Source organism: Peromyscus eremicus, chromosome 9, assembly GCF_949786415.1.
Source record: "Peromyscus eremicus chromosome 9, PerEre_H2_v1, whole genome shotgun sequence".
In the NCBI taxonomy this organism is placed as follows: Eukaryota; Metazoa; Chordata; class Mammalia; order Rodentia; family Cricetidae; genus Peromyscus; species Peromyscus eremicus.
In genome coordinates, this window is record NC_081425.1 from 36,203,330 (window position 1) to 36,230,940 (window position 27,611).

A 27,611-nucleotide genomic window follows, 5' to 3' on the forward strand; every position below is an offset into this window, starting at 1 on the left:
ACCTGTGATCCCTGTCCATGTTAGAAACCCCAAGAGAGGTTTTTATAATTTTATTTTTTTGCTTTACATTTATTTATTTGTGTGTGTGTATGTACATGTGCCATGACCTGAACTTGGGTATCAGAGCACTTATAGGAGTCGAGGGGAGTGAGTTTGGGGAACAAGCTCAGGTTGTCTGGCTTGACAGCAGTCACCTTACCCACTAAGCCATGCCATGGGTCTGACCTAGAGAATTTTTTAATAACACCAGTATGGAGCCTCATGTCCACATATCCTGATTTAACTGGCATATGATAGAGCCTGGACACTATGTCTTTGAACTCGCATGGTTTTTTAATGTGCTGATAGATTCATAAATCATTGATAGGGTGAAGAAAATAAACAGCCCACATTGTCACAGGTAGATTATTTCATTTGTGGCTTCTTTCTGCTCCCTCCAGTAATGTTCCAAGCCTCTCTTCTCTGTGTGGTCTGTGTGGTGTTCGTGCTTCTTCTATGTTCTGTTTCACCATTTTGTTCCTCTCAATTGAACTTCATCCTCATATCGATGAACCATTTCTCTAATCTATCAAGGTCATTTTAAATTCGATTTCTTCCTTCTAGAGCATTTAACCCCTACCCAACTAAGTATCATCTGCAAGTTTAATGAGCAGATTTTCACTTTCCTAATTGAGACTGTGCTCATTAAGTTTTAATATTTTATAATTTTATTGAAAATTATTTTTACCATGTGAATGATGCTGCCTTGACTGTGCCCTCGCCATGAACATTTTCTTCATTAGCAGTGAACATTTAATACTTAGAATATGTGTCATGTTGAAACAAATTCTATGACTTCTAAATAATTGAAAACGAGCACTGGATCTGACTCCAAGTTGTCGCTGTTTGTCCCAACACGGGTGCGTGGCTTCACGAAGATTCGTGGAATGAAGACCCAGAGGCATCTTAAGAATGAGTCTAGCCTTTTATAGCTAAACAGGGGCGTCCAGCCTTAAAGGACTTAAGCCCCTTCCTTTCGTCTCGGACATTTAGCAGACAAGAAATCTATAAAAGTGATTGTAGGATTGAATGAGGCTATGGTATCTGCTAGATTTGTCATAATGTCCACTCCTGTCGTATCAGGTAACTTTTTTGCAAAAGTTTCTTTAATTTCTTTCTGTAAATTAAAAACCATTTGAGAAGAATTAGGGTGACCCAACAAATTCATCCTAACCTTTTCCCAATCATATTTCTTTCATTAATTCTTAAGAGTGTGATACAATAACAAGAAACATTCCAATTACATTTTAATTTTATCTGTTCCTTTAAAATTTCTAACTGATCCCCTAACAATATAACAGCTTGCCTTAATTCAGCTCCTTTATTTACTATCTCATTATCAATCTTATTTTGTTCAGTCCAAACTTCTTCTGAATGCCTCTGTCAGTCTCTAATGAATTCAGTGGTTTGGATTTCTTTATGAAGTGCTGTTCCCACAGCTGCTGCTGTAGCCATCAATGCAAAGATTCCCATAATAACTGCAACCACCAGTCCAACCATACAACAATTTCTTTTTAATATTCTTTTAGCGAGCTTCTGTACCAGGATCATCATTGGAGAGTCTTGCCATGGTCTCGACAACTTCATTGGTATCTAGACTGCTGGCCTTGCTCTAAGAATATATAAACTTTCAAAGGTCAAATTTGAAAACATGCTAGAATTAACACAGGTATGAAGAGTACAGCGTTCACAAGTGATGCTGTAATTATTTGGGTACCATTTTACAGGCCCCTTTAATAGCAAGTAAGGTAATGGTACATATGCCATAATAGGATGGCTTTGATGTAGTCTGAAAGACAGAGTGTACTTATCATCCTTAATGTTTAATTTTCTTTCCCACGCCTCAAGAGGGTAGAAGGCACTTGCCAATTTCCTCAAATTAGTCTGAATTGAATCGCTAAATTGCAGGAGAGGACTTGTGTGGTGATATTTTGTTTCCCAATATATTGTGCACCCTAATAAACTTATCTGGGGTCAGAGAACAGAACAGCCACTAGATATAGAGACCAGAAAATGGTGGCACACATACCTTTAATCCTAGCATTCCGAAGGCAGAGATCTGTCTGGATCTCTGAGTTCAAAGCCACACTGAAAACAGCCAGGCATGGTGACACATGCCTTTAATCCCAGGAAGTGATGGCAAGAAGCAGAAAGGTATATAAGGCAAGGCATGAGGACCAGGAACTAGAGCCTAGTTAAGCTTTTAGGCTTTTAGCAGCAGTTCAGCTGAGATCCATTCGGATGAGGACACAGAGGCTTCCAGTTTGAGGAAACAGGATTGGCTGAGAAGTTGGCAAGGTGAGGTTATCTGTGGCCTGTTCTGGCTCTCTGATCTTTCAGCGTTCACCCCAATACCTGGCTCCAGGTTTGTTTTCATTAATAAGACCTTTTAAGATTTGTGCTACAGACTTGACATTCTGACTCCATGCCACCGAATAGTTTCATTAATAGAAGCACTGATTTTCACAGTTCCGTATATAGTATACCATTTCCATCTTAACTCTGAGTGAGAATATTTCCCTTGAGGGGAGCCATAAGGGCTCCAATCAATGACGTCTCCTTGGGAGATAGTAATTAGCATTCGAGGTTTCTCACTCTTACACTGTTGCCAATGTACCCAGTCAGATTTCTTGTTGATCACCCTCAGCTCACAGAATGGTAGATTTATGGAACTAGTAGCATTAATCTCTTGTCCTTTAAAACCGGATGCATGAAACTTATAAAACTTGTTACGATAATCTTGGGTAGTATTGACTATGGATAGCCATATTTGAGAGGTAATTTTTAGGCATTGAATTCCATTTCCCATACAAATAGATATTCCTTGTAATCCAACATTGTAATTGTCAATCACTTTACCCTCCTATATTGGCTGAGCACGACCTTGGTTGTCATAAGGACCAGGTAGCCAAGAAGATTCATTGACCACTACAGGAATATTCCTATCTCCCCAACTTACTGCTATGTTAATTCGAGGATTGGGGATATAGCCCAATAATTATGATCCATCCCTTTTACCTGCCCCGTTACCATGGAAAGCATGGTAAGAAATAGGTTTGTATCATTCAGAGGCTTGTGAGACATGTGAAGTATCATCTCTCCTTTGTCACACAAACTCTTAAGCTGTCCCCAGGTGGGAGGTAGTTGTTTGTTGCAAAGGTCTCCTATGTCTCGACTTTGGCAGAGGCATTCCTGCATCTACAGCATCTTGGAGATGTCTTTTGCTCATGGCAGATTTTTATCACTTTTGATGGAATCCATAATTTATTATCTCCTGTGGAAACATAAGCATAACCTCGGTCCTAACTTAACACTTCCCCTGGACTACTTTGATGTTAAATATTGATAATACATGGGTTGACTCGATTCAACAATTCTTTCCATAATTCAATTTTGTTTCTGTTTCATTAGCATTTTAAAAATTTAAATTAGTAAAGTTTTATGCAGTCTATTTCTGGGGGTCCTCATATCCCCCTTCTGTTTAACAAACATCTCTTGATAAGGTCTAATCTATCCATATAAGTATTTTGTAATTTACATTCTACCAAGACTAATTCTTTTTTAGCCTCGGCTGTTTATTGTCTTGGACTGTTTAGATTTGAGTCTTCTTGCAGAATTTGAAACAAATTAGTTAATTCTTAAGTAGCCAATCTAATTGTAGGCTGCAACCATTTAATATCATCCAATAATTTTTGAAAATCATTAAGAGTATGTAATCAATCTGTCCTTCAGATTATTTTATTGGATCCTTGTGCTTTCCTGGACACTTTCATAATTCTGCTGCTATTATCCTGAAATGTCCGTAAGTACAAGAGAAGTGTGCTTATAACAAATTGGATGTCAAACACAATTGTTCTGGAGTTGGTTTGCATGCACTTGCTTAACTCTGTTTACTTCATTATGAGTGACAATGTTCATTATGATCAAAAATAAAAAATAGATACTATTTGGAAAATAGTGGGCATCAGGCAGTGTTGGGGAAAGATACTTGCTTTGCCTTGCTAGCATTTTAAGCCTGCTTTCTTTTTTTTTTCTTTCCCTGTCTCATATTCTTGGTACTGCCACTGCCCAAACATGTTCAAAGGGAAATAATTTTTCCCATATAATACAACTTTGGATCCCAAATAACATTATGATGAAAACTTGTTATTTTTTGGTGTTGCGTTAGTTTAGCATTTTGGGGTCATATGAAACATTGTTTTCCATTTTGCCTGAAGTTTTTCAACTTACATAAACTCTTGATTTTGTATATTAGAATTTTATATGTAATATCCAGTGCTTTGTGAGAACAGAAATTTCACATATTTGCTTACCAAGAAATCAAGTATTTGCACTTCACCTATAGATTGTACTAAAAGTAATCTAACATATGCTGATGGGTCTATTTATATTTTTAAGATAGGTTTTTAACCCTAAAATTATTTTGCCTTTGTCTTCAGCCCAGGAAATAGCAGCATGGTGTGATCCGAGCTATCTAGATGGCACTTAAATGCAGACTCATTTCTGCCAAACAGTGAAATATGGGTAGCTTTCAATTGCAGCTACTTACCACTTGTAAAGTGAACGCTTTTTAAAATAATCTTGAATACTTGAAAACAGTGCTGAATAAACGCTTAATGAATGCAGGCTTCTGTTTGCCTGTGTGTTTCCAGGCGTTATAAACCTGATCAAAAGTAATGTGTTCAGTAGAGTTAGTTTTCCTCTTTTCAGCCCCTACTCACCCACATCCCTAGATAAACATTGAAGAAATTTGAAGGATCAGATTAGCGTCTTCATGTTTCATGGATACCTTGCTTTTTCCCATTTAGATTTTTTCCCTTTATAAAGTTTGTACTTAAGTTCTGAGAAGAGACTCAGCTCTAAAATTACAGCATTACTTAACGTGGTGTCAGTGAACAAAACCTTATAGAGCTGACTTGGCTTTGAACCCCAGCTTTGCTACCTGGGGATCAAGTCCTGACTCTCTCTCTGCACCTCAGTTTCCTTGTCTGTCAGTGAAAATGAATTATATGTATCTTGTATAGGATTTGTGAGAATTAAACCAAGCCACATGAAGCACTGTGCACTCAGGATGTGGGGGCTGTTTTTAGGGATGCAGTTTTGTCTCATGCTGCCAGGGACACTGGATAAGAAGGAGACTGTATTCTGGAAATACCCGAGTTTTACAGATTTCAGGAAGAGAACTGGTATGTGCCAAAACTATGCTGAGTAGCCTTGTTCTGGTCTGCATGACATGTCCTCTCTCTTGCTTCTGAATGGGATCCATAGACTGGTTCCCATGCCTGTGAGGAGCACTGATCCAGGTAGCTAGGTAGCTGAACTACAGGAGCATGAAATAATGGCCAAGGTAAGTCATTTTTATGCCATTTACATGACTTTTTCCGTCTTCATTATACTATTACCACTAGATAGATCTCAAGTACTTTCACTTTGCTGCTTTGAAAGTTTACTTCACAAAGAGTATGATAGATAGTCTCCTGTTTGATGTTAAATGATTTAGAAGACCTCAGTATTGCAGCTCTTACTGTAAGTTGCCTGGATATATTGTTCCTTCTTGCTGCAAATACAGCCTTCTGGAACCTGGTTGAATAGCCAGATATAAGGTAATGCATATTAATTAGTCATTAGTCATAGACATACATTCATATCATGGAACTTACAGAAGGAGAAATACATTTGTAAGCAGCAGTGGGACAGCAGAAACAGTCTTGACTGCCTCTTATGATGTTTAGAAATAGAAGACAATATGCGCTGGATCTAATTTAATCATTCTTTAATTATTTTGTGAAATTTCAAAACAATAGATCAATGATATTTTGCTTAGGCTGTTAACAGCCAGTACCTTGGTGAGCTCTGCAAATTAAGAAATCAGTTCTTGTTAATTACACTTAAATGGCAGAGATTTCTGTGCCATGAAGCAAGAGCCTGATCCATGGCTATTTTGTTCCATACATGGTACAACACAGTACACTGTTCTAAGCCAAAGCCCTGTGTTGTCTGGGCAACTCCTGTTGCCATAGCAATGAAATTCTTTTGCGGGAGCAGGGCGAATGCTAATTGTAGCCATTTGTTGTTCCTTCTGTCGATCCCTTAACTAGCACAGTTGTAGAGCAGCCAGAGACTCTGGGTGAACAGCACGGAGTGCCCCCAAAAGCATCGCTGCTGAAGGCAACCGGCTGCTCTGCTTAAAAAATCATTTGAGCAGCCGACAGGGCTGACAGTGCCATGGTGTGGGCAGAAGCACAGCTTGACTCAGCCCCTGACAACTGTTGATCTGGGACTGAGAGAGAGAGAAGACTGTGTAAGACCTGTTGAGAAGGTACTGATGACATGGACATCAATTTGACACCAGTCCCTCAGAGGTAGGTGCTGGGCAAATCCTAACAACTGTTTATCCAGGCCTACATTCAATATCAGAATGCCCAGAGGCTATAAGAGACAGATCAATGATTCTTCTTATTTCCATCTGAAACTGCATTACTGTGGCCTAAGGTAAAAATATTCATTTGGTCGGAACCAACCCATTGTAATCCACATGGGTATTAGATTCAGCTTGTATTGGTAACTTCCCCCTCTCTTTATAAGGCCTTATTTTTAGAGACTTATGATTTAACTGCCAGAAATGAGCTGAAACCGAAAATCAGCAGAAACGAGAACTCACTCCTCTTGAAAAATAAAAGATATAGTGATGTCTACCAATTGCTTGGTCTTTCAAGCTAGTTCAATTTGAGGAAATGTGCTTAAACCTGACAAGCAGTAATTCATCATGAAACCTAATTGCTACAAGCACTTGAGTAGGAAAAAAAAGTCATCATAATTTTAAAGAAAAACTGTGAGGTATGATTATGCTATTATATCTTCCCTTTAAAGTTGTACTGACCCATAAAAATGGCTAGTTCATGAGATTTTTAAAATTTACTATACCAGCTGCTGCATAAACACAGTAATAAATTTTGAGGTAGTTTTCAAGGCACAAATGTAACCTATCTGCCTTCTAATTGAACAGACTGATGGTGCATCCTGCCGAAAATCCTATTAGACTCAGTAGACCTAATATTGCAGGCCTGTTCTATCAAGCTGATTCTGACTATCAGCACAACATTTGTTTCTTTTCAGACAAAATTGTTATGGCGATTACCTAATCATAACTAAAGATAAAATGAAGCACAGGGAAAGGAAGCCTAAATGTGATTTTTTTTTTTTTTTCTGAGAAGAATCCCGGAATAAAATTTTTGTTATCGCTCCTACTCTTGTGGAAAGGTGACTATCAGAATATCATTTTGGCCTCCAAAGAAATTAGCTTCTGACTATGGTGTTCATAATAAATTGTTTGTATGCTTCAAATACAAAACCAGTTAGTCTCATTCATTCATGAAAGTAGAAACCATTCCATAAATTCTATGGGAAAATGCTTGAAATGGAGTTGTTGACTCCTGTATTCTTTGTTCCGAGTGTTTGAGTGGAGAAAATCCCCACGGACTATATATCAAACACTATTTTAAAATATACATCTTCTTTGTAAAGTATGTATGCAAATATTTTAGATATGCCTTAATCTCTTTGATAAGATAAAAGTTTATTAAATCATCTACTTTAAAATATTTGTCTGCACTTCCCAAACACTGAGTTCTCAACATGATAAATGAAAGGAACTCCAGAATGTCAGGAAGATTCTTCTTCCTCAGTCAATGTATCAGATGGAGATGCTGTCAGATTTACCAATTGCGGCTATTGTCCTGATCAAATTGCTCAGCTCCATGAACAAATGAAGCCTAGAACATCCATGCATCGTAGACAGAGAGAATGTGTGTTAGACAAAACAGTATGCCAGATGCTTCCAGGCAGAACAGAGGCACAGCATAGCCATGGCAGCCCACCCTTGCTCCAATAAAGTCCTTGGCCTTGTATCCAGAGAGACGAAAGACCTAGAACTTGAATATGATGAGGCTTTTTTGATTATAGAGTACATAATACTCAAATGTCACAGGGGCGCCATTCTGTGAGACATAGAACTCCCACCAGCTGTATTCTGGGGATCGCACTGTAGGAGCTGCTACCTGTGTTCCAGAGTCCACACCATAGAACTGTGCAGAAGACACTCTTCTGAGTTCTAGCTGATAGGATAGCTAAAACAAGACAACATTCCCAGGTACTGTCTAGAGGAAGACACGAGCCTCTGGCGCTTTTTTTCCAATTTGTTTTTTCCTCTCTCATGCTATACATCCAAACTCAGCTTTCCTACCTCCACTCCTCCCAGTATCCCACATCTCCCCTCTCCCCCAGATCCTCTGTTCCTTCATTTCCTTTCAGAAAAGAACAGGCCTCTGAGGGATATCAACAGAACATAGCGTAACAAGTTGGAATAAGTCTAGGCACAAACCCTCATATCAAGGCTGGACAAGGCAACCCAGTAGGAGGGAAAGTGTCCCCAACAGCAGGGAAAAGAGTCAGAAACACCCCACCCCCATCCCCATTGTTAGCAGTCCCACAAGAACACCAAGCCAACAGCCATAAGATATATGCAGAGGACCTAACACAGACCCATGCAAACTCCATAACTGTCACTTCAGTCTTGCCTACTTGATTATGCCAGCCTTACTCACAAGGTGTCCTCTACCCCTCTGTTTCCCACAATTCCTCTTCTCCCTCTTCTGCATGGTTCCCCAAGCTCCTAGAGAAGGGACCTAATGGAGACCTCTAACCTAGGCTCTCTCTTTACCTAATGGTTGACTCTGAGTTCCGGCTACTTGGCCTGGGCAAAAGAAAACTCAGGAGACAAAATGCTTTTCCTTCCCTCATACCTGACAAGACAAGCTTCTACAGAAAGAAGCCTGCAGTTCTAGATAGCATTTGAATATAAGAACTTTGCTTTCTTGAGGCAATAATGCACAGAGGTAGAACATAGCTCTGGAGCCTTGCTGGTAAGGTTCTGAGGCCCTCCTTCACACAAGATTCCTTAGGCAAGTTAGAGCACTATGAAGTACCACTGGACTGGGAGAATGAGAGAACGGATGGTCTGAATTTTAAAAAAATCTATTTTAGCTGCCACTCAAGCAAATCTATGTCCTTAACCTTTAAATAAAGGAAATTTGAAAGACTAGGGTATCATGATGATCCTCTCATCCTGCTCCCAGTAAGGCTGGTGAGCCATCCTAGTGAGGCCATGCCTCTCTGTAGGAGGAGGCAGCCTGGTTTACACCTCCACCTACAAAAGCGAGTGTTTATAGAAAGGGCTAGTGTTTCTTCACTTACATCCAAGTCAAGTAACGCTAAGGAAAATGTTCTCTGTGTGTGTGCATGCATGCACTGAACTGTATTGATGACTAACCCCCTCACATTGGTAACTAACATCAATTACTCCCGTATTGGCTATTTGACAGCCTGATGGTATCTCTTCACTTTTGTTGTTCGGAATGGTTTTTGTGTTGCTGTTTCAGTCATTTTCTCATTAAGTTTCAGACAAATATGTCACACCTCACAGCTTAAAAATTTATCTGAATTCTTTGTGATTGTGCCCAACATTAAACAATTTGTGACTAAGTAAATCAGACAAAAGTGAATAGTTTCCAACTACTAATTAAATATTCTCTTTGGCATCTCAGCATGACTTTATAACTTTGGGATGATGGTAGTTCAGTTGTTTATTTCTAAAACATACATTCCTTTTTCTCCTTGCTAGTTATTATATGAAAATAAACCACTATTTGAGTTATATATCACATAATTGAGAAATACTGTTGGCAGTTCTGAGCCTGAGCCTTGCTGTGACATGGCTGACTGGGCAATGTCTGCGGCTGTTTGCTCTTCTTGTTCTGCTTCCTCCTTCTTCTGTTGTTATGTGAGTTTACGTGGGCATACTCATTGGTTACCTTTAAAATTTCTTCACTGTACTTCACTCCAGAGCTACTGAATCAGAACTTTCAGAAGTAGTGGATAGCAGTTGTTCAAATTCCTCAAAATCTTACTATAAAGCAAAGATTCCCTTTTCAGAAAAAGAGGATTTGGGATGTAATTATCTGGAATAATATTTCTTACCTTTCAACATCAAGTTTCAACTTAAAAACAACTTAAAATCTTAAGAATTGTACAGATTTTAAAAGATAGGTAAAATGTGTGTGTGTGTGTGTGTGTGTGTGTGTGTGTGTATGTGTGTTTGGTCATTTGACATTTTTGTTTTTCTCTAAAAAAGAAAAAAACTATTGAAACTATTTGAAAGTAAAAGATACATATAATATAAATGATGCTAAACTGGTAACATCTTGGCTGAAAATTAATTTAAAGGGAAGAAAAGTGATATAGAACATGGACAGAATTACCATCTATTAGGTGACATTTTTTTAAAAGGATGCCCAAAATAAAAAAAGAAAGATTATCATTCCAAGAGCTAGTGGCCAGGGATCGTGATGCCTCCAGAGGTTGTTTTATTTTACAGGATTCTTTTGGCTATCCTGGGTTTTTTTTGTCTTTCCATATGAAGTTGAGTATTGTTCTTTCCAGGTCTGTGAAGAATTGTGTTGGTATTTTGATGGGGATTGCATTGAATCTGTAGATTGCTTTTGGTAAGACTGCCATTTTTACTATGTTAATTCTGCCTATCCATGAGCATGGGAGATCTTTCCATTTTCTGACATCTTCCTCAATTTCTTTTTTTCAGGGACTTAAAGTTCTAGTGGCTAGATATACCCCTTTTTCATCAACATTCTTCCTGTTTGCTCAGAGCTTGGAACACAATTTTAACATTGAAAACTGGTAAACAACCAGAGGAGATGTCATTTGGTAAAATAGGTAGAAAATGTCTTCATCTAAAAGGCAGATCTTAGACATGCCTGAGCTGTGCATTGATTGTTGTGATTCGCCTTGTATCAGTTTCTTAGAAATAGTTCCCAGAAGTGAGAAGAACAGTGCTGGGTGGCTCCTTTCATGTCCGCCTCCTGTTCTGAGCCTAGTAGTAGCATGCTGTTGATCACATGCAAAGGCTGCAGTGCTGGGTACGTGTTTATCTATGCCGCATTGCTTTGCCTCATCTGTTACCCATACTTGGATTTGGGTCACCATTGCCTTGCAGCTAATTCTCAGTTGTCCATGAGTGTCTCTAGAGCCACTAGACAGTCTCTCCTCACCTAGATAATGAAAGAACATAGCATCCTTGACACAGTCCTCTAAAACATCTCTTCTGACATTTTTTCAGATCCCTTTTGTAAATAATGGTCTCCAGATATAACCGAAGAGATTGATAAATATTTGGAATTTGTTTTTTGAAAGATAACCCCTAAATTGCATAATTCAGTAATCACAGTTCAAATTCCTTTGGCCTCTGTTGTGTTGTGTTTTGGTCCCATATCTCTCTATTTTGCTTTATCTTTTACTTTCATGGCTTTTGTGACATGTGATGACAAACCTCAAGCTCTGCTTTAAAGCTATAAAAGCAAAAAAGAAAGACAAATAAATACCTAAGTTTTAACATTCTTTCTTCCTGGCAAGCTAATGTTGCCAGTGCCTGTGAAAGAGTCATACAAACCGTCCTGGAACTGACACCTGTGAACTTTAGCCATTTCTACCAACATCCCTTTGCTTCCACATCAGTCAGTCTCTGTCTGTGGCTCCTCCATTGTTCAGGAGCATACTCAGCTTCACAGCTGTCTTTTAGATGATACCTTCCATTCTCTGTATCCGCCTTGCTCCTGGCCAAAAAGAGTCATTGCTGCTCTGTGCCTCTTCGAAGCCTGGTTGCTTGTTGGTGTGGTCAAGTCTCCTACTAAGATGTTTATTCTTCCTCTGATTCCCTAGATTAAGAGTGCCCAGAAGATAGAATTACTAAGGGAACTTGAAGTGGCTATTATTTCTCTATTCACAAAGCCTTCTGTCCCTAGATCATAGTTTTTCCAGCTAACTGATTGATATCATCTGTCCAATGATGATATCTAGTTTAAAGGAAATGAAAATGTTTTACAAATATCCCATTAATTCCCTAAGTATCCCCATATAACTCTGAATGGGGTGGTGGTTACAGATTCCAATGGCTAGAAGGAGCCCTTTTCGTATGATATTTTGAATGGCTATTATTAAAAATAATAACAAGCTACCTTTTTTTTCAAAATAATAGGCTACCCTTTTTTTCATCTAGTTTAAGGCTAACTGACATTGCTAAAAAAGTTGGTTGTTACTACATTTTTATAGAGTTGCATGCATGAGAAAATGCACAATATATTTCCTCAAAATGAACACATCGTGTAACTGGAACTCATACAATTTTAATTTAGAGTTTTACCAGAGGGGGGTAATTTTAGTCTTAACTTATAGTCATAACAGTATAGTTTACCACAACTTCAGTTAAGTGTGTGTCTGCATATGCTTATACCTGTGAGTCTGTGTGTGTGTGTATGAGTGTGTGTGTGTGTGTGTGTAGTATGTGTGTGTATGTGTGTGTGTATGTGTGTGTGTGTGTCTATGTATGTGTGTGTGTGTGTAAGAGTGTGTGTGAGTGTGTGTGTGTGTGTGTGTGTGTGTGTGTGTGTGTGTGTGTGTGTGTTGAGAGAGGAAAGCGACAGTGATGCCCGTGTGGTACATAAGAATTTTTTTTCCTGTTACAGTGATTTTTTTTTTTTAATTTTCCCTGTTGCTGTCCCTTGGCAATTTCAAGGGAAATTGAATTTAAACATGCTTTTCTAACTGCATTTAAATATATGTAAATGGATGATAAATAAAAACTTTAAAGGAAATGAAAATGTTTTACAAATATCCCATTAATTCCCTAAGTATCCCCATATAACTCTGAATGGGGTGGTGGTTACAGATTCCAATGGCTAGAAGGAGCCTTTTTCTTAGAATATTTTAAATGGCTATTATAAAAAATAATAATAGGCTACCTTTTTTTTCAAATGTTCAGAAAATAGACCTTCAAACTTTTTCTGGGCTTTCTTCAACTTGGGCTGTCTTGAACACCTACCTGTAAGAGGTGGGACAAGAGTGAATGCACACCTAGCCCTCTCTAATCCACTCCAAGGGTCTCCCCAAAGCTCCCCAGCAGGATGTGACGTGATCCTTATTATTCAACTCCAACCCAGCCTACCCTTATATTTTCACCCCTTGTTGGAAAACACCTCCCTTGCTGCCCATATTGTTCCCCACATTCCCTATATTCAAATCCTTGGGGTAACTGCTACCACACACACACCAAATTCTTCTCCATATTTGGTATATTCCCTCTCCTCCGGGCCACTCATATCGTGTGGCTCTGGCTGTGAATACTGCTGCCTTGTTTAGTCCCACACCATATTGGGACTGTTTAATTGTGATATCCCTATAGCTCCCTCCTTCCAGTTTTCTCTGTTCCAGTTCATTTGTTCACTATTCTACCCACAGTGCTGAGAAGATCTTCCTGAACACAATATTTTCATGTTGTATACATGCTTGAAAACTTGATGCTCTAAATGTCTTCTCAGGCTCATCCCCTCTTCACTCTTTCAACAGATTGTACTGCTTGGCCATCATAGAACCTTTCCAAGTCCCTTGTATAATCTACACTTTTCAACTCTATGTGAAATTCCTTCAATTTCTATAAATATGGATTCTTTATTCCTCATTCTAGCATTTTTCACTGGAAATGTAATAGTCTCTTTGAAAATGGCCACCTATAAATCTGTCATTTCTTTTCCTTGTCATGATGTATGAAATATGAATTGTCAGATTTACTCAAATATCAGTATAATATACAAACATGAAAGTAAAACTATAAACTACCGTGATGCAATGTCTTAATCTGTCTTTATGCATTCCTTTTCCCTTATCCCCATTTTCCCTGTGCTTAAATTACAGGCTGACCATTTTGGATAACACTACTTAGCTCTGAACTGCTGAAAATAGTGAGGAGGGATTGAAGTGGGTGGGTGATGAGAGGGAAATTACATGGCCTTTCTTCATATCTTTCCCTTGCTCTAGGTCATCCTTTTCCACTCTATCAGTGTCCTTGTGGGTAGCGGTAATATTTAGTAAAGCCTCTGAAGGCACAGGTGTTTGTGTTGAAGCCTAGTGGCCACACATCTCTCCTTGTACCATGATGATACCTGTCACTTATTTCTCAATTCAGTTTTGATATCCGATCTCTCCATGCCTCAGTTTCCTTGTCTATAAGAGCCATAAACATGTTTCATAGGTTTTCTATGGACATAAATGAATTTTATTTTATTTTTTTAAAGCTTTTTGCAGGTTGCTTTGCTCAGAGTAACACTTAGAATAGCATGAACAACATAGACACTCAGATACTCCTGTTGTGGTGTTACTGTTCTTGATGTTAAGATCAGCCCAGTGATGACACATTTTGACCTTCATGTTCCTGACTAACAAATGGCAACACAAACACACAGAAGACTTAAGTGACATGCTCACATTGGACATATGGAATGAAGAATTCCTGTCTCTTGGTTGTGGTGTGGTTTTTCTAGTATGCCATGAACCATCTAACAGTTCAGCATTAGGATGCCAAATACATTCAAGACTCGCATTGCAATTCAGTAGATGGAATGTGTTTCGTTTATTTTCTACAGCACATTATTCTACAGAATCACATTCTTAACTCTATGCAAATTCAAACTTTCAAATCCCTTCCCTAATCCCTCTACTAACAGTTGTTAATTTTGATACTTGGGATTTAAGCATGAGGAATAGTTCTTCAGAGAATGATCAGAAGAGACTGAGAGGCTGGTAAAGAAGGAGTTTAAATGTCAATCCGAGGATATTCTTAATACATGCAATTGTATTGCTTCACTCCTTAAGATAATGGAGAAGAAAAGCCTTCTGAAAGTGAGAAAATCATTGCTAGGACATACAGTCTGGTTTTTATAGACAGGAGGTATGGGAGGGAAAATGGTACAAACAGTCATAAAGGAAATGTATATAATGGTCAAATTGATTCTTAGTTGACTCTGTACCTGTTTCTAGCACAGATGAGTACTGACTGGATCTGAAGAATCCCATTGTTGGGGCAGGAAAGACGGCCCAGTGATTAAGAGCACTTGCTACACTTGCAGAGGATCTAGGTCTGGTTCCCATTACCCACATTGGGCAGCTTACAACTGCCTATAACTGCAAATCCTGGGAATCCAACATATTCTAGCCTCCACAGGCACATGTATACATGTGGTGAACATAAATATATGCAGACACATACACATACTAGTAAATCTTTAAAAATAATTATTTTATGGGTGCTACAAGCTTTAGAGGGGGATAAATTGTTCAAGAGATACCACTTAAAGTTATCTTTGTGGATTATTGAGATTGTAAGTTTTAGTAATATACCATTGGGAAATATATCTTCTTGTGTATATTCTACTTTTGGTAGTATTACTATTTGGTACTAGGTCATATCTTAGCCAGGACGTACTTAGCATAACAGCATTAGCTCCTAGGAGAGTAGGTCTTAAGCCAGTCACCAATCATCCCTTGTTAGCCTGCTTTGGTCTGTCTGTGCTTTGCACTCACTGCCTCTGCTGGCTCCTGTCACCTCCTGTCACATGCCTTTTCTGCTCCATTCAGCTGGCCACTCCTGATGTCTCACTGCCCCATTTACATGTATCCTATGGCTGTTACAGTCCTTTCTCACTTTGGAAACCACTTTCTTAACCAGACTCTCTAACTAAAGTGACCTCAGGCCATTATTAACACAGGCACCAGTTTGGTCATGGACTCTCTAAATCTAGTACTATTGTATTTTAAATGAAGTTGGCTATGCTTTCTATATATGATAATGGCATATGTGTGTGTGTGTGTGTGTGTGCAAAATAAAGCTAACATTAATGAGTAACTATCAAATGAAGTGTTCTGGTGTTTAGGTTAATTAATTTATATCTAAAAGCACTTTTTTTAGGTAAATCCATTTTCATAGATGAGAAAAAGGGCAAAGTTAAGAGAATAGTTTATTATGGAAGATCTAGCATGCTTATACAGCACACAAATGCCTGGGGTTTGCAAAGAGAACTGTACTCTATCTCGCCTGACGTAGGGTAATGGACAGAACACTTCTTGGAAGGTTGACATAACCTCCTTGGTTTTATGCTTTTTATTTTCCTATCATCCTGGCACCAGTGTTTTTTCCTGAGTCCAGTATTTTTTTCCTTAGTATAGGATAGAACCCACAATAATTTCTCAGTAAATGATGAATTCTAGATAAGTACATGTAGAATTCATGTGTTGGAAACTAGACAGAAATTATTTCAAATTTGGTTTCTTTAATACGTGCCTTTGCCTTTAGTTAAGTTGGAAATGATACCGACTTTAGAAATTTGAATAGCCAATGAAAACATGTATATGAAACGCCTGTGCTTGTCATAAAAAATGCTGTGTAATATATAGTAAGTATGCCTTTTTCTCCTTATATAACTCAATAGCATTAATATCTTACACATTTTTTTGTTCCAAGTGACTGCAAGAATCACTGTCATTTCAATTAGCATACTACTTAATATGATGTCAAGTATATACATATTTTAATAAATATTTTAGATGTTGAAAACTGAATGCTAATGTATTAGCCAATTTTCACAGTATTCTCCAAATTCTTAGATTAGATCATGTTGCTTTCTTACAAATAGCAAGGTAGGGGTTCTTTTGGAGGGGGGAACAAAAACGTTTTTCAGTGTACTGGTTACAGTCTATAAGTAACTTGTGCTGAAATTTTTATATTTTTATATCTACAAAGTACAGTCATATATATGAGTAGTCAGTACTCATCGCTTATTAATATTACATTTAATTTCTTGGTTTTTATAATGAATGACATTGCTGAAATGCACCAAAAAATTTCAATTTTGATGTTTATTTGAATGGTTTTAAATAGTAAAAAATATTATATGTGATCTGAAGTGAGCTGAAATAAAATGTCATTTTTCTGTCTTATAAAATTTCTGATTATAAAATCTTCTCTTAAAATTTTAGTGATCCACTTTTAAAGTTGAATTGAATTTAAATTTAACTTAAATATTAGTCAAATTCTGTGCTAAATTCTTATTTAAAGTGGATATTTTATTATTACATTATTTACATGTAATCTTAGACAATTTAAAAAGTAAACCTTTGACATTTAACCCTAATGTATATATTTTCAATTTGAAAACAGAATGAGACCAGTTGGAGTGAGAGTCCAGTACCTTTGTGCCTGGTGGAATTGCTATTGATTTATGACAAACGGCTGTGTGAGCGGGCAGGGGGTTGCTGCTGTCAGCTGAGAACTGAAAGCGGGCAGGGTTTGGTATCAATCACTCGGTGGCGTTGTAAGACAGCAGCGCCTGTTATAATTGATTTGATGGCTCTGAATGGCTTGAGCTCCAGTGGCCGAAGCAGATTGTGGCAACTCAGCCATGCATGACATTGACATGAAGAGGAAGTGACACGACTCCTCAGAGGCAAAGTTAGACAATCTAAAGGGGTAAATTACTCACCAATTCAATAATTCATAAACTTGAACTTCTGAGATGAGATGATATAGAAAAAAGAGAAGAAAGTAAATTTTTATTTTTCGTGGTTCATCTTAGGGTGATGTTTGACTTAGACTAGCTTTCATGCTTATTTCTTTCATCCACTGTACTCTGTTATCCATACATAACACTTAAATTCCAAACAGCACATATTATGTATTACTTTTATTTCTGAGCCATTTGATGGGAATGTGAGTTTATGCAGAACAAATAAATACCCTAAAAATGGGATATCTACTTTCTGTATGTGACTTTAATTCCTGGGTCTGAAGAATACAAACAAATTGAGTTTTGTTATAGAGTAATGTAAGAAACTAATTCAATGAACGTTTAGAGTTGCCATCTCTATCATGGTGAAGTACAAGTTAAGCCAACCAGACTCTGAATTCCTCTCTGTATTAGCAGGGCGGGTGTGCATGGGGTATTAGGGACAAATGCAGGGGGAGGCGTTGTGGCAGCAGTTTTGTTGCTGAGCTAAGCATGCACAGGTGTCCTAATGTTGAGAGATTCTGGTCTGAGCCAGACACAGATACATGTCCTCTCTCAACCACACACTGAGTGGAACTCACTTCCTTGAGCACTGGGATAGGACGGGCTTGATTAGAAATAACATGTACTCATTTATGGAAGCTTGTGATGAATAGAAGTGTCCCTCACTGTACAGTATGTGAACCTGTTGCGAGTAATCCTAGAGAGAAACTTAGGTGATGGCTGCTTGGGATTTTCTTTTTCTGAGTAAACTAAGGGCCAGTGGTGCAAAGACTTAAATATAATTAAACTTTCTTATCTTAGAAATCCTTCTTCAGATTGTATCTGTAGAAAATGCTTTAAGGTTAAATATATCTCCTTTGCATGGATATCTTCTAGAAATCTAAATTCAGTTGTTTTAAATAAGTAGTTATTAATTCTTTTAGAATATGGTACAATGCATTTTGGTCATATTACCCCCAACTCCTGCCTTTAACTCTTCCTTCATCCATCTCACCTCTCTAGTCCCCATTACTAACTTCTTATCATCTTTTTTTTTTAAGTCTATAACCCATCAACTCCAATTGGTGAGTATGCAACAATCTACTAGAGTATGGTTGACCTTCTAAGAGTCATATGCGTAAAGAAAACTGACCCCTGCTTCCGAATCCACCAGCTCTCTACAGATTCTCAGTTAGGGGTGAAGGCTCACGAACCCCTTCTCATTCCATGCTGGAATATAGACTGCCTTGGTATTAGGCAGGCAGCCCCAGCCTCTGTGTGTTCATGAGTACAGTGGTCCTGTCATGTCCAGAAACCACGATTTTGCTCCAGTGCTCTCTAACTCTGGCTCTTACAGTGTTTCCTCCCTCTCTCTTTGGTGATCCCTGAGCCTTTGGGAGGGAATGTGGTATCTGTATCTCATTTTGGCTGAGCACTCTACCATCATTGATTCTCTGTACATTGACTACTAGCATTTGTTTCTGTGTTAGCTGCTGTCCATCACACAGAGAAACTTCCTTGATGATGTCTAAGAACTGCATTAATCTATGGATAAAGAGATAAGAATTTAAAAGGTAATTTGATTCCATTTAGCACTATAATAGGTTCACTTCTGACAACTGTGAGCCCCCAGCCATAGGTTCTTGGCCAAATTTTCAGTACCAGCCATGTGTTTCCTCCTATGGAAAGAACCTTAAATGCAATCAGAAAGTAGTTGGTTATCCCCCGCCCCCAACAATAATTTGCCACTGTTACACCCATGGGCCTGTCTTGCCCTGCTAGTCATTATTACACTTCATAGGGTTCACAGCTGGGTAAGAATATTGATGACTCCCACCCCCAACCCCAGCGCTCTGTATAGAAACTTCCAGTACTAGGAAATCTAGTCATCAGGGAGGAGTTTCTTGGTTAGTGCTGATGTGATTTCTTCATGTCATGTGACTAATGTGTGAGGTGTCTTCTAAATTCAGATATTTTGGGGTTTTTTTGTTGTTTTGTTTGTTTGTTTGTTTTTTTTTTTGAGACAGGGTTTCTCTGTGTAGCTATGGAGCCTGTCCTAGAACTCACTCTGTAGACCAGGCTGGCCTCAAACTCACAGAGATCTACCTGGCTCTGTCTCCTGAGTGCCACCACTGCTCCACTAATTCACATATTTTTACTTCAAACTTTATACGTAAGATGATGTGGCAAGGTTACATACTAGTTTTTCAAGGACAGTTTTTGTTTTATTTTCTCTTTAACAGATACCCTAACTATGGGTATTTTCATTTGAAAAGTTTTATAGAAATTAATTTTTAACTTTATTTTTAGAAAACCTGCTAGAAATCTATTTCTTGTGAATTTCTCCTAGTAATGAGCATTTTATATTCAGTAATGAGATAATTTCTTAATAGTCTCATTTGGATAAAATTGTCTATAACTCAGTAATACTTCTTAATGAGTGATGATGTAAAAAGAAAAATTAGCATCTAGAATTACAGCCCTAAAAATTCCATATTGTAAATATCAGAGGAATCTGAAGATCATCTGCAGTGACTTGTCTGTCTTTTGGGGTAGCAACCCACATTCAGAAGATATAGTACATTATGATACATTGTGACCTACTACAGGCATGCACACACCCCTACCTGAAAACTACAAAGCAAAAATATAACTTTTGTTGTGTTTCCTACATGTACTATATTCTATTTTATTTTATTTTCTGTTCTTGTTTATTGCCATTAAAACAAGACTCCACTGTGTAAGGCCAGTTTTGATGTCCAGAGATCTAAAGTTCAGGATGTTCTACTCAGATTCTATCAGTTTACTGAGGAAACGAGCCAAAACTGACAGGTCCCTATGTCAAAAACTAGTATAATAAAAATGATGATGTCAGTGATGAGCTCCAGCAACTGATCTATCTGTAAGAGCTATGGAATTTATTAAGAGGGAGTAGAACAAAAAAATTAAGATATGACAACCCTGATACCGACATTTTAAAAATTGCAAAGTCAGATGTAGTGGTACACACCTTTAATCCCAAGTCAGGAGACACAGGCTGGCAGATCTCTGGGAGTTCAAGGCCAGTGAAGAAAGAAAGAGAGAGAGAGAGAGAGAGAGAGAGAGAGAGAGAGAGAGAGAGAGAGAGAGAGAGAGAAAGAAAGAAAGAAAGGGAAAGAAAACAAAACAAGTCAAACTTTACAGAATAATGAGGGCCAAAGTTGAAGATCATTAACTCAATCTGGCTTTATTATGCTGTTCAAAATTTTTCCAGTATCCTACAAAGGTTTGGCTTTAACCCAGTGGGTCACTTCTCATCATGACATATTTTTAAATATTTCCAGTGATATAACCACCTGGATTATGCAGTTGATCTGCAAAGACCACCTGGATGGTTTTAAAAGATCTCCAAATTCAGGTGGTGAAACCAAGGAAAAATAAGCAAAAATAAATAAAATCTTTCTAGATTTAGGTGTAAACCTTGTTCACATCAGCTGTGAACAAGATAAGCATCCTGACTTTGGTTCTTCTTGCTGCCCGCCCCCCGTAATAACCATATTGGACTGTAGATAACAAGCAGCCTCATATGATCTTTGAATATGGCAATTATGTCTTTTATGTTGATTTACTGGCTCGTTCTGTTTCTAAGCTTTTTAGCCGTGGTGATTGGTGTAATTACAGAGCTGCCTTCATGGTGTGGAGGCACAATTTGCAGGTCAAAAACGTTATACAAAAGTCGGTATGGTGGCCGTCTAATTAGATTGCTTAATATTTATCAAAATGACATTCATTTTTGTTGTGCTGTGGCTTGTCTTTGTGTCCCAAATATTCTTTCTTAATATAATTATATGATTGGATTTTCTTGTGAACTTTATGGGATATTAATCAGAATTAAACATTTAAGCTCAAAATGTTACTTGCTGTTGGACATAAAATCTCCATTTCTTCCTGACCGTGGTTGCATAAAGCTATTTAATCCATCCAATCAATGTTCATTCTGTGGCTCCCAGGAGCATCTGTTTTACATGCTGGGGCTCTAACTGTGTCTGGTTTGGGGCACCTAGTGAGTTCCACACCTTCTCCTTTAACAGCAAGTCAACAGGCACAAGACAATAGCTTCATACAGATGAAAAGTTTGATAAACAGCAAAAGACTTTCTTAGGTTTTGACATTTGAGCTACAGTGCAAAAGGTCTCCCAAGTAACAGAGCATGCAGGAAAGATTTGGCTTGTTAGGGAACCATGGGGATAGTGTTGTGGTCAGGGTAGTGAATACATGGGGAGCCATCAGAGGATTTGGAGATGTAGACTGGAACCATACCCATGATCTTTGTAACTGCCATAAGGAGTCTGGATTTTGCTAATAGCATTGAACACTCACTATGTGCTGAATTGTGTTCTACAGTGTAACCAAGATAATGTGGTTCACGGTTGCCTTGGATTCCAGTAGAGTTTGCTGATCTCACATTCCCAACTACTATGTTAAGCTTTTCATACTGATTTTATTTTTATTTAACTAGTTTTACATTTACACTGCTGTTTACTTTTTTCCAAAAGAAATTATTTTCTTAGAGTAGTAGAGTGTATGAGCAACAACAACAAAAAAAAAATCAGACTTTACCTTGTTTGATTTTCCACCCTACAATTTCTCCTTTTATAATAAAAACAGTTTAAAAGCTATTAACTCTTCCCAGTTCATTGTATTTCTTTTTATTTTGTTTGTTCTTATATAATCAAATTGATCACATTTTCCTTTGTAATTTTTAAGCACTTCAAATTTATATAACATGAGGTTATACAATTATCCTACTGCTAGAGTGGGTCTAAAATCCAAAATACTGCTGGAGCCTGGGCACTTAATGGAAGTGGGCTTGGCCTACAAGGGCCTGAGAGACCTGGAGGACATGTGCTCTACGAAGAGAAGGTGCTTGCTGGTCCCAACAGCCACAGGATGCCTGTTGTGTTTTCAGTTTCCCATAAAATACTGTGTGTGGATATTTTTCTGTAAAACACCACATTTGGTTTTACTTGTTAAAAGTACTCTGACCAATGAAACCATGTAACACTTCTGAAGAGCCCAACAAAACTTTTTTCTAGAACTAATGCTTTTCCTCTCATTTTTACCAAATTTAATTCTATGATCCATCTCGATTTTATTTAGATTCATAGTAGTAAGTATAGACTTAACTTTTTCAAACTTTCAGTTTTGAGGTAATTATATTTATAGCAAGCTACAAAACTTCTGGAGAGAGAGCTCACATACCCAGTTTCTCCCCAATGGCAATATCTAGTGTGTAGCAAAGAATCAGCAGTTTGAAATTGGCATATTCCACCCATTGTGCATGCATTCAGTTCCATATGCATCCATTTGTGTGTGTGTGTGTGTGTGTGTGTGTGTGTGTGTGTGTGTGTGTGTGTGTGTGTGTTGGATGTATATTGGTGTGTACAACTTACCACACATGTTGCTAAGCACCACCCATAACCAGTGAACTCTATTACCACATGCTTGCTCTTCAGGGTAAATTATTTTCCTTATTTCTTCAACCACCTAACACACACACACACACACACACACACACACACACACACACACACACAGAGTTGCCAAGGCCCATCATAGTACATGCTATCATGTCATTCTCTTCTACTGTATTTAGTTATTGGTTCATTACATATTAAAACTCTTCCTAATCTTCCAGGAACTTTTCCAGTTCTTATCCCCCCAACTTTCTCCAGGTTGCTATAATCTTAAACATTCAAGAAAGAGACAATATCCATTCTCAAAGCAGTTAGTGTGAGCCTTCTAAGTAACTGACTGAATTTTACATAGGGTCTTGATCATTCCAATGTCATATGAGTCCTGCATGTGTGTTGTTTGAGTAAGTCCACTGACTATAATTAAGACTCCCTGATTGCATTAATGAAATTTTCAAAACCATGATCCTACTGGGAATACTGATAATTCCTTACCACATTCGTATCTTGGCCACACTCTTATGCCATATTTCACCACAAATACTTTATTCATCCTGAGCATATTGTAATTGGTGAAGTCATTCTGGTATTTCATCTTCCAGGAACTAGAAGGCTTAGCCACCTTCTTACAGTCTTCCTGTGGAGCATCCATCTCTTAAAATACATCTACTTTTGTGGAACCATTTTCTGTTCTTATATTTCCACACATTCCTTCTTCTACAAATACTGAAAATTATATCTCCATTAAGTACCTTGTCTTTTCCCCTATTATAAAAATTGGTATAATTAAGTGTATTTTGCTATATTTACCAGTTTTTACAATACCTCATATTGTATATAATAACTTTCCCATGTTACATGACATAATTACTAGCCTTTATACATATTTGCCATATTCCACTTAACTATGATTCTCTTGTAACTTGTTAATAACACATGTTTATGGTTTAAAAGTTAAATAAAGCTTGATGTATGGTGGCACATAACTAATCCTGCTACTTGGGAGGTAAAGGCAGGATAAGCTGGAGTTCAAGGCCAGCCTATGTTACATAACCAGTTCAAAGCCAGCCTGGCCTACATGGGAATCTGTCTCAAAACGAACATTGAAAATTAACAGAATTTCATTCATGCTCCAATTTTGAATACACAGTTTGAGATTCAATGTTCCAATCATTCCTTCTTTCTCTCTTTTATTTTAGTGTGTGTGTGTGTGTGTGTGTGTGTGTGTGTGTGTGTGTGTGTGTGTCAAAAAGTGTACTTTGTTTCCTATTTTCATGCAGCCTATGATGATGGGGGAAGTCATAGCAGCATAGTCCATAGACAGGAAACAGAAAAAGATGAATGCTGATAGTCCACCAAATTTTTCCATTTTATTTAGTCCAGGACCCAGGCAGTGAAGTTGTGCTGCCCATATTTAGAGTATGTTTTCATACTTCACCCTTATCTGATATATCACCTATTACTGAGTTAATTTCCATTTTTCTTATTTGTAAGAAGTCTTTATGTATTAGTTCATATAAGTATCGGTCAATATTGTGTTACTTATAATAAATTACCTACCGAGCTTTTGTTAGAAACACATATGGTAGTTCTAGTGCTAAAATTCAAATGGAAAACTAAAGGAGCTAAAAGGTAAAGAAAGTTAAAAAATAAAGTAAGGTAACCATTGGGGAGGGTTCAGCCATACAGTATTTTTTAAATAAATTTATTTATTTATTTATTCATTCATTCATTTATTTTTACATCCTGGCCACAGTTTCCCCTTCCTCCTCTCCTTCCAGTACCTCCCTCAACCCCTTTCTAAAGGTTCCTGCCCTCCAATCCACTCCTCCTCCATTTCTGTTTGGGAAAGTGCAGGTCTTCCATGAGTATCAACAAAACATGCCATATCAAATTGCAGTAAGAATAAGCACTTCCCTATGTATTAAGGCTGGGCAAGGCGACCCAATATGAGGAGTAGTGTCCCAAAGCCAGTAAGTAACAAGTCAGAGAGCCACTGTTCCCACTGTTAGAGGAGTCTTACAAGAGAACCAAGCTCCATAACTGTAACATATATGCAGAGGGCCTAGGTCAGTCCCATGTAGGCTCCCTGGTTGTCAATTTACTCTCTGTGAACCCCTATGAGCCCAAGTTAGTTGGTTCTGTGGGTTTTCTTGTGGTGTCCATGACCCCTCCGGCTCCTACAATTCTTTCCCCCCCTCTTCTGCAGGATTCCTCGAACTCTACCTAATGTTTGGCTGTGGGTCTGCATCTGTTCCCTTCAGTTGCTAAATGAAGCCTCTCTGATTGACAATTGGGCTAGGCATAAATCTGGTCACAGGAGATGGCTAATTCAGGCTACTTATCTGCTATTGCTAGGGGTCTTACCTGGAGTTATCCAGGGTGCCCGAAGTTAAAGAACAGAGATGAAACTCAAATCTCCATGCCTGTCCTTCTTTTTTAACTGAAAAAGAAGGCTCAGTGGTGATCAAGATGACTGCTTGGCTGTCCAAATGCTCTGGCTCATTTTAGAGCTTATGTGGGAAGGAGGAACACTGGATCGGCCTTAACAAGTTTTAGCAGTCTTCTTGCTTGGATAGCTTTCTTAGCTGTCTACTCTTTTTCTATGTGATTTTATAGAAATGGGACCTAATTATTATCTCAGTTTCCTAAACAACCATCTGCACCCTCTAAGGAACTGTGGCTGGATTGAGCACCAGCTGTGGCCAGGGCAGAGTAAATATACCCACTTTTGTTACTGTAGCTCACAATGAACTTGCAAAAATTCTACAGACATTTGCTTTGTTTTTGAAGAGGCTTCTTCAGACAGAAGTAATTCACTGCCCCCGTTGAGAAATATGGAAAGGAACAAAACATTTAGTGTAGAAGAGACTGCTTCTGTTTCTTTGAAGTTCTTTAATCTCTTTATAGAAAAGATAACATATGAAAGGGCTTTGTAACTGAGTGCTTTCTATTATCATCATTGATTTCTAACCTCTCATGTCTGTTCCATTCACTGGGAGCTCTTAGCCAAAGTCTTAAACACTTTTATTTTTAATGTTGGTATGTGCTGCCTTGTTCCTGAGGTTAATTTTTCTTATTCTATTGAGTTTTAATACCCATTTACCCATTTCTTTTAAATGTTGAGTGAGAACAGTTAAACTATTAATTGGAAATTAAAATATCATGACAGAAGAGTCTTAACATATCAGCCCTCTTATAAATGAAGTGGGTCTAGATCAGGCATCTAAAGCCTTTTTGTGGCTAGGCTGGAAGGAGCGAGACTTTCAGAATACAAAGGAAGGCATGTGAATGGAATATGAAGAGGCCTGGGAGACCTGAGTTGCTTAACTGGACCTAGTGGCTTGGTCATCTTAGGAAAATAAAGGGCTGGAGTGGGTGAGGAGCGATTCCAATATGAAGCCTAGAGAGGGAAAGGTCAGAACGGTAAGGGCAAATGTATGGACCCAGGGGTTGCCCGGGGCGACTGACACCCTTTCCAGAATTGCTAGAGTCACAGTAGCTCATTCCATCTTTGAAGAGTCCATTCACACAACTCAGAATTGTTTGACTCAGTGATTTCCTGATAGGTGCATGTAGGAGAAAGCATCAGGTAACATATTAAAGAACTGCAAATGTGAGCTGTTGGCAGTAAGTATGCTTGTTATCCAGCTTGCTGCTGCTCGCAATGTGATAAACTTTCTTTTTATTTAAAAAATATAAATGTGTACATATACATAGTTTATACACATCTCTTACCTAAAAGTGAAAGTAGCTAACAAATGCTTTCTGTAATTTTGTTACCTAATATATGCAAATCTATATGTCAAATTTATGTATTCAAGAATAATGCTCATGTAATGTGAAATTCTAATTTATCTGATAGAATAGAATTTATAGTTTGTTAAATATAGACACTGTTCTCAAGAGTTCTACGAAGTTAATAGCCAAGTTTGAATCTTTGAAATTAATTGTAAATTTTTATTAGACAAAGACATCAGTCATCAAAGCAGATGACACTGTTTTTCCATGTCTTTTTACTTTTGTAGTAAAGCTTTTTCTTAAGTTGCTTTCTGCTGTGAAATGGTCATATTCGTGTTCTAGCAAAAATTGTGGAGGGTTGAGCTATTAGAAACTTTGAATATCAGTTCCTCCTTTTCTAAGACAGTTCTACCACTGGGAAGCCAGGCTTACGAAGTCTAATTACTGCAGCATTTTGATATCCCTGGCTACATCATTGGCAGGAATTTAAGCCACAGTAGACTCATTGGTGACACTGTTGTAACTAAAAGGCACAGAATGTGGAACCTGATATTGGATAATGTTAGATAGTCTTGCTGCAAGCTCAGAAGTGCCTCGGATGGCTCTAATATGAAATGCTAATTATTTGTACTAGAATGTAAATAAGGTGGCACTAAGTCCTATTTGCAGTGACTAACGAAGTTACTGTTGTACTGTAATCCGTGAGATACAGAGCAGTGGGCAGTTCGTTAGGAAAACCATAGCAGACAAGCGGCTAATGCATGACAGCCTGGCCCTTCCCTCTTGCTTCTCTTCATTTCTTCTCATTGATAATGTTAAGTCCCACATGAAAACATAAAACAAGGATAGAAAGAAACTAGCAGCTAGGTTTTGCCAAGCTGTATGGAATATCTACAGACTCTCTGTTGTCTTTAGATTTTTCTTTTCCTATGAAAAA

At 38.0% G+C, this 27,611-nt stretch overlaps 1 long non-coding RNA gene across 1 annotated transcript in view; it reads left to right on the forward strand.

Annotated features, from left to right (window-relative positions):
* The first annotated feature begins 5,868 nt into the window (after positions 1-5,868).
* Positions 5,869-27,611, forward strand: part of LOC131919194 (uncharacterized) — a 92,856-nt gene continuing 71,113 nt past the window's right edge. The window contains exon 1 of the long non-coding RNA XR_009381188.1: positions 5,869-6,401. This is a non-coding gene — a long non-coding RNA (uncharacterized LOC131919194). The remainder of the gene's footprint in view (positions 6,402-27,611) is intronic.